Source organism: Aythya ferina, assembly GCF_964211825.1.
Source record: "Aythya ferina genome assembly, chromosome: 4".
Taxonomy (NCBI): Eukaryota; Metazoa; Chordata; class Aves; order Anseriformes; family Anatidae; genus Aythya; species Aythya ferina.
The window spans coordinates 48839172-48846563 of NC_140300.1; the positions used below are offsets into that span (position 1 = coordinate 48839172).

The 7392-nt window shown below is 39.1% G+C and overlaps 1 long non-coding RNA gene across 1 annotated transcript; it reads left to right on the top strand.

Annotated features, from left to right (window-relative positions):
- The first annotated feature begins 995 nt into the window (after positions 1–995).
- Positions 996–6321, top strand: LOC311435586. Its single transcript, XR_014692227.1, has 2 exons — positions 996–4213; positions 5115–6321. It is a non-coding gene; the product is annotated as an uncharacterized lncRNA (long non-coding RNA).
- Positions 6322–7392: the final 1071 nt, after the last annotated feature.

Sequence of the window (7392 nt, forward strand, 5' to 3'; positions counted from 1 at the left end):
TTAGCTACAGACACAGTCAGAATGTTAATTTCTGCATGGTGAAAAGTTGTCTGGATTTTCTGATCTGAAAAGCTGAGTGACACTGCTTCACTTGTGTGGGGTGAGAACAATGTTATGAAGCCAAAAAAAAATAAAAACAATCTATGATAGGTTATATAATATTATTAATATTTCTCACAGATATTATTCTTCTACTCCTCGCATGCAGCAGAGTGTACACACTTGCACAGTGCACATAGAAAAGGGGTGAACAGAGACATAATGATGAATAATACAGAATCCTTTAGCCTCACAAGCAAAGTTGAGGTTAGACAAAAACGTTAGAGATAAAAATTAGGTTAAGCAAGGAGTCAATCACCAAAACAAGATTTCTTGAAAGCAGATTCCTTGCCATAAGTCTTAAAACTGGGACTGGACAGCCTACTAAAAGATAATTTTGAGTTTCATTGCCTTTATGGTTTGAACCTTTTACTGGAAATCAAGATTTTGATATCCGAAATCAGAAATGATTATAGTGATAACTTGTGACCTAAAATTCAACAAGCCTGTGGCATGCCTCTAAAAGAGCAGTAACGGTAGCAGTAAGTCTAGCTACAAAAGCTTATTTTCCAAGAGGAAGGGGCTGTGCAAAAAACAAACAAACAAACAAACAAAAAGCACAGAATATATATGAGAGCATATATTCATCTACACACAGGCACATATATATGCATATCCACATGCAAAGAAAATTATACAACAGAGGATGCATGGATATGTTTTCTTCATGAATTATTGTTACAGCCTGAAAGAGAAAAAAAATATATTTTAGAAGTCACCATCGTAAAGTAAGGAAGAAGACAAGGAGCCTATGGAAAATATTGAAGATCAATATAAAGTTCATGAATTAAAAAGGTAAATCTGTGTTAATTTGCTTTCAAATTTCTTTACTTCAAAAGCACACTTACATTTTTATGGGGCTTTGATACTGAATATCTCACAGCCCATCATGAATTCTGAATTTAAATATATTTTGTAAAGGCATTTCAGATAGAATTTGTCAATGGGTAAAACTTGCTTCTGACACATTTTTTGTAATACTTATTTGCTGACTTTTGAAAAGTACTAGTTGTACTGGGTCTGGCTGGAATGTTAACTTTCCCGGCAGCAGCCCATACAGTGCCGTACTCTGTACTTGTAGCTGGAACAGCAGTGGTATCACACCAGTGTTGTGTCTACTGCTGAGCAGCAGTGGCACAGCATTGGGCCTTTCTCTAACCCTCCTAGGGGGTGGGCAAAAAGTGAGGAGAGAAACATCACTAGGGCAGCTGACCTAAACCAACCAAAGGGATATTCCAGACCATGTGATGTCACACTCAGCAATAAAAGGTGGAAACAGGAAGAAGAGGGGAGGGGTGGGCTCTCGTTGAGAAGACGTCGGTCCTCCTCTCGAACACCGGCTACGTGCGTTGAGGCCTTGCTTCAAGGACGTGGTCAATCATCGCTCATTTGTGGGAAGTAGAGAGTAATTTCTTTCCTCTGCACTTCTATATAGCTTTCATTTATTTTGTTTGTTTGTTTTCCTCCCTTTTTCCCCTTTTCCCTTTTACTTCCCCTTAGTTAAATTGTTTAGTTCATGGTAGTCTTTATTTAATTATTATAATTATTTCCCTTTAATTAAATTATCCTTATCTCAACCCATGAGTTGTTCTTTGCTTTACTTCTCCCCCTCCTCATCTAAAGGAGGGGGAGTGAGAGAGCGGTTGTGGGGTTTAGCTGCCCAGCACGGTAAAACCACCACATTTTTTGTAATACTTATTTGCTGACTTTTGAAAAGTACTAGTTTAACAGAGAACTTTTTGTTTCTGAAATGTATACAAATGAAGATATATGCGACCTTATTCTAGAACAGCTAAATGCTCTTCTGTTTTTTTTTTCTCCTTTTACCCTTTTTAAATGCAAATAACCGCTCAGCTACACCAGTGCCATTAAGCACACATTTTTGGTTTGGGTACAAAAGCTATTGACTTACTGATTTATTATCACTAGCTGAGTCTTGTATATCTTATATATAGTCTACATGTATCAACACAGAAATAGGAATAAATGATTAATGATTGGAATTCCTCTTTGCATGGCAGATAGGACCATCTTTATTCAAGCACATTTGTTTTTTTATCAAAGGTGACTGAGCTTTGGGTGTTGAGTTGGGCCCAGTAATCCCAAGTGACACAGAGACAGAAACAAGGGTGGATTTTCACAATGTGGATAATTGAGGACGACCAGGCTCTTGAGCACTTATGATGCAATTGCCATCTGTCAAACGGTCCTGAAATCAAGGAAATTCTGATAGCCACTGATGTAATCAAGAGTCAGAGACCAAAAATGGAAAACAATGAGAAAAAAATATTGCTAGTCACACAAGAGCAACAGCAACAAACCCAGATAAACTCCTCTGAACTCATTAAGGATAACTATATGTTTCTGTAATGATCCAAAATGAGATAGCACACAACAGGGAGGCTCACTTTCACCTTGATCTCCATAAGAGCTTTTCTATAATAAATGAGTACAACAAACTGTAGTAAATCATCCCCCAAGCGGCTTTGCTCCAGGTACACACTCAGCAAGGAAATAAAAGATCTTTCAACTAATTTCATTTTTAAAACCTGACTGCTGTTCAGTTAAGTTTTGGTTATTGCCATTTTAATTCATGCAAGTTCTTTGAAGGTTTTATTTCTCTTTTTGATGCACACTTCAGCTATTTCTCAAAAAAGCTCTCTGGGAGCTCATGTCATGTTAACTGCAAATTAAAAGAAGTGAATTGGCAGTGCCAAAGCAGACCAATTTTATTAAATTATTTTTTAAACACTGGGGAAACTTTAAAACAAGGGAAACAGACTAAAAACTACGTAAAATCTTAATCCTTAAAGTGGTTGTCATTAAAATTGCCACAATAAATTTCCAGTGTTCCTTGATTTATTAACTATGTGCATTCCTTTTTCCTGTGTGGTCTATAACATTTATGGGACCAAGCATCCTTTGAAACTGTACCTGTTACTCTAAATACGTTAATGGTATTTTCTTTATTTTCTACTTTAGGATTTGTTAGTGTTCATCACTGTTGTATTACAGTGATGGATACTTATAATCAAGCAAGACAGTGAAACCTTATGAAGTGATTCATCTTACCTAAGTCACTCATCTTACCTAGCACGTATTTTGTGTCTAAGCTTACTATCCTGAACATATCCAGGACATCCCAGTCAATTAAGATGCCTAATCTGCATGAAAGTCCTGTGATGATTCACATTCATAACTTAGTCATCTAAATTCTGCATATCTTATCCATAACGCCTTGCTTCATTCTGCTTAGCTCATCAGTTGAGCAAGCAGCTAGTCAGTAAAAGCCATTTCAAAACCAACACCATTAAAAAGCAATGAGACCTGCTGACCTCTATAAAGGCCAGAAATCCTTGCACATTTCTCTGCCTCTTGAAGTTATCAAAGCAGTAATGGTGTATGAGAGATTTGCACTGCTGGGGAAGTCACATCATTGTATTCTGCTGGTTTGAGCTGTACAAGCAGACCTGGAGGGAAGGAAAAAAAAAAAAAGAGGCATTGGAAAACATAAGATTTTCTCACCCTACTTCCAGCTTCCCCAGCCCACAGACAAGAGAAACAGAACAAAACAGTTTCACATGCTTTCTCTGTGTCTGTCTTTAAATTAAGTCAACACTGGAGAATGTTACCATTCTCCATACTGCATTTCTGTGAGCACTCACCTCAGATTCCTGACTCTGTGATAGGTCTTCACTGGTAGTCACTACTGCAAAGCTTCAGAGACACTAAGAAAATCATTGGATGTTCTCAATGTGGGGAGTTTGACTAAACTCTCTAAACCCTGTTTCCCACCTGGGCCTACTATAAGATGCAACTCATCAGGCCACTCTATAATCTTTGGTCAACTGGGAGAAGTGTGCAAATACTGAAGGAAAGCAAATGTCATTCATATCTTCAAGAAGGGCAAGAAGAAGGATCCAGGAAACTACAGGCTAGTCAGACTCACCTTGATCTCTGGGAAGGAGGGACTGACCAGAGGTTCATGCTGCCATACAGACGGGTCCTCAATAGGCTGGAGAAGTGAATTGACGACAAGGATCTCATGAAGTTCAATATGCAGAATTGCAAAGTCATGCACCTGTGGAGGAACAACCCCAGGTACCAGCACGAGGTGGGTGCCACACAGCTAGAAAGCAGCTCTGCAGAAAAGGACCTAGGAATCATGGTGTACACCTAGTTGAACATGAGTCAGCAATGTGCCTTCAACGCTAAGAAGGCTAACAGTATTCTTGGCTGCATTAAGCAAGTTATCACCAGCACGCCAGTCAGGAGAGCTGATCCTTCCCCTCTACTCAGCATTGGTGAGGCCATGCCTGGACTTCTGTGTCCAGTTCTGGGCTCCCCCACTAACAGAGAGTCGTGGACATACTGGAAGGCATCCAACACAGGGCCATCAAAATGATCTTCTGTGAGGAGGGGCTGAGAGGATTGGGACAGTTCAGACTGGAGAAGGGGATGCTCAGAAGGGATATTATCAGTATGTATAAATACGTGAAGAGAGAGTACAAAGAAGGTAGAGCCAGACCCTTTTCAGTGGTGCCCAGTGACAGAACAAGAGACAATGGGCACAAACTTAAACACAAGATGTTCCACCTAAACGTCAGGCAGCATTTCTGTACTGCGCAGGTAGGTGACAGAACACTGGCACAGGCTGCCCAGAGAGGCTGTGGCATCTCCCTCCTTGGAGATACTCAAAAGCCTCCTGGATGTGGTCCTGGGCAACCCCTGCTTGAGCTGGGGTTGGACCAGATGGACCCAGAGGTCCCAGCTAACCATTCTGTGATTCCGTGAAGAAAAGCGATCCTTTCGCAGAAAGTTACATTTCATGAAGTACAAGGGAGACTTACAGGAGACTCATTAAGCTTCAGGCACCAATGGGTATATAAAAAAGGTGTCAGAAGTTTTCAACCTCTCTGGCAGAGTTTACCAGCAAACTGTAGAGTTTATCAGCATGCACTTCCTGCTAATTGAGTTTTGTTAACCTTTTCTCCTGCAACAACCATTTCTTCCAGGAGTCAAGACAGCCCCTCAGGAATTGTGCCTGCCCTCATCTTTTTCTAACTCCATGCATCCCTGTTTGCTCCAGTGCCTCAGCCCCATTCAATTTCTTGTACACCATATAAAGGTATGCCACAAACACACATATTGTCATCCCAGCAGTGAAAACAAGCTGTAATCCATGCATTTAGGTCAGCAGGAAAAAGACAGAGGAATGGAGACAGCATACATTCACATAAAACACTGCAAGAAATGTTTTTGAGGAAAAAGCAATGATCCCTTACTGCTCCCAAAGTGGTGATCATGTCTGAAACTCCTGAGATCTCAAATCTCCTTTACAGCAAAACACAGCTTTCAGCCACTGCTGTGTGAAGGGCATCCATTACTGCTACTGAGTTTGGGACCATGATGTGTTTAAATGTGGAGCCTGACTGCAAAGTACCTGATGAAGTACAATACCTGGCACTGTTAAGATGCAAAACTTGGGGAGTTTTCATTCAAAGGGCTCAGATCCAATAAAAGGATTGCAACCCTGCCCTTCTGACATATGTGTGATTCCCATTAAGATAAACGTGATGTTGTTACTGTTTTCTTTTGTTTTAAATTTAAGGAAAGTTATAAGCGTGGTTACGAGAAGAATGTTTGTACTATGCAAGTTCTGTTTCCAATAATAATTTTGAATTTAGTGGCCAATTTTCTTCAAATTTTAAAAGCTATTTAACACTTCACAAATTTTGCTGCTATTAAGAGACCTCTTCCCTTAAAGAAATAATAGCAATCTTGGCACTCGTTTTCCTTTCATTTACTTTGGAACAAATTTATAGTAAATCAAATTATACTATTATCAAATTATAATAATTAAGTTACACTGTATAAGCCAGCAAGCTGATTATTTATAAAAGTTTTACGTTTCTTTCTGGGACAGATTTTTTTTCCCTGATTTACATTCCTGCAGCTTTCATCTAAAGAAGAACTTATATTCTACAAAAATATCGAAGTTCCAAGTATCAAATTTTTTCTTTGTTCCTCTTTTCATTGTAAGAACACTTTGGCATGGCCTTTTTTGTCTTTGCTTTCAAACTTAACAACTGTAACTGTTTTATAAATGAACCCTTTTGACTGTTGGAGATTAGTATTTTTTTAACATATTAACATCCTTAGTTCATGCCAGCAGCTAGTGGCTGGTAATGAGGAAATAAAGTAAAGCTCTTAAAAGAGAGAGAAGTGGCATCTTTCCTCATAAGACAGACAAAGAAACCTGCAAATACGATGACATATACCTAAAATGGTCACATTTAAAATGCTGCTCCACTTGCAACATGAATTTTGAAGTAATTCAAAGTACTATTTTCAGTGCTACAAAATCTTCTGGTCTAATTGATCCAACTAGTGATAATCACTACCCAGCTGATTCCTTCAGACTCCCTTTTAAGGGTACCAGCACATCAGCACACTGCACTACGCTGCAGTTACTAAGGCAACCAGTGTGTGAAGCAAGCAGAAACTGTGTTTGTTCACCTTATACATTCTGCTTCCAAAGCAACCCTATAAAATGATGCATCTAAAAACCTAAATTTTTACACACAAACAACATATAAAAGACCTTTCTTTATCTTTTTCTTTTTTCCTCTCTTTTTTTTTAAATTATTTGTGGAATAAGGGAATGTGGGTTCATAACAACCATGAGAGAAGCATGACACAAAGTAAAGAGTAAGCATTCCTGGCAAGTTATCAGCATGCCCAAGTCTACAGTAGACAAAGTTAGTCCTTCAACCTACCAGCTATTCACAGGGGGTTGCAACAACACAGGTTTTCGTCCTGTGTATAAAGTTTCTGCCATACCCACCAGCTGATGCCTGCCTGAACTCCCACATAACTATAAGGTTACTCCACAGTGCATGACCTAGGAGGGTTTACCCAAACCACAGGCTTCAATGTGCCCTGTCCTACATGATTTTAAGTTTGGAAGAAAACGAAAACCCATCCCCTTCCTCATGCTTACTTTTCTTCAAGAAAGCAGGTCAAGTAATTTTTATTAAAATATTTCAGTTTAGCATATGCTATACTGTTCAAAAGATAAACGCTTCTGATATAACAAAAAAAAAGATGAAGGTTTTGCAAGGCTTGAGGGGGTTACAGGATGGAATTAGAAGAGATCTGCCTGGCACAAAACCTATCTATGTCATCCAGCAACATTTGCAAAGTGTTCTGCCCTGATCTCTAATTCACTTTGACATTAGAAACATAAAATCTCCTCCTCTCTTACTGCTTTCACCAAGTGCAAAACCAATT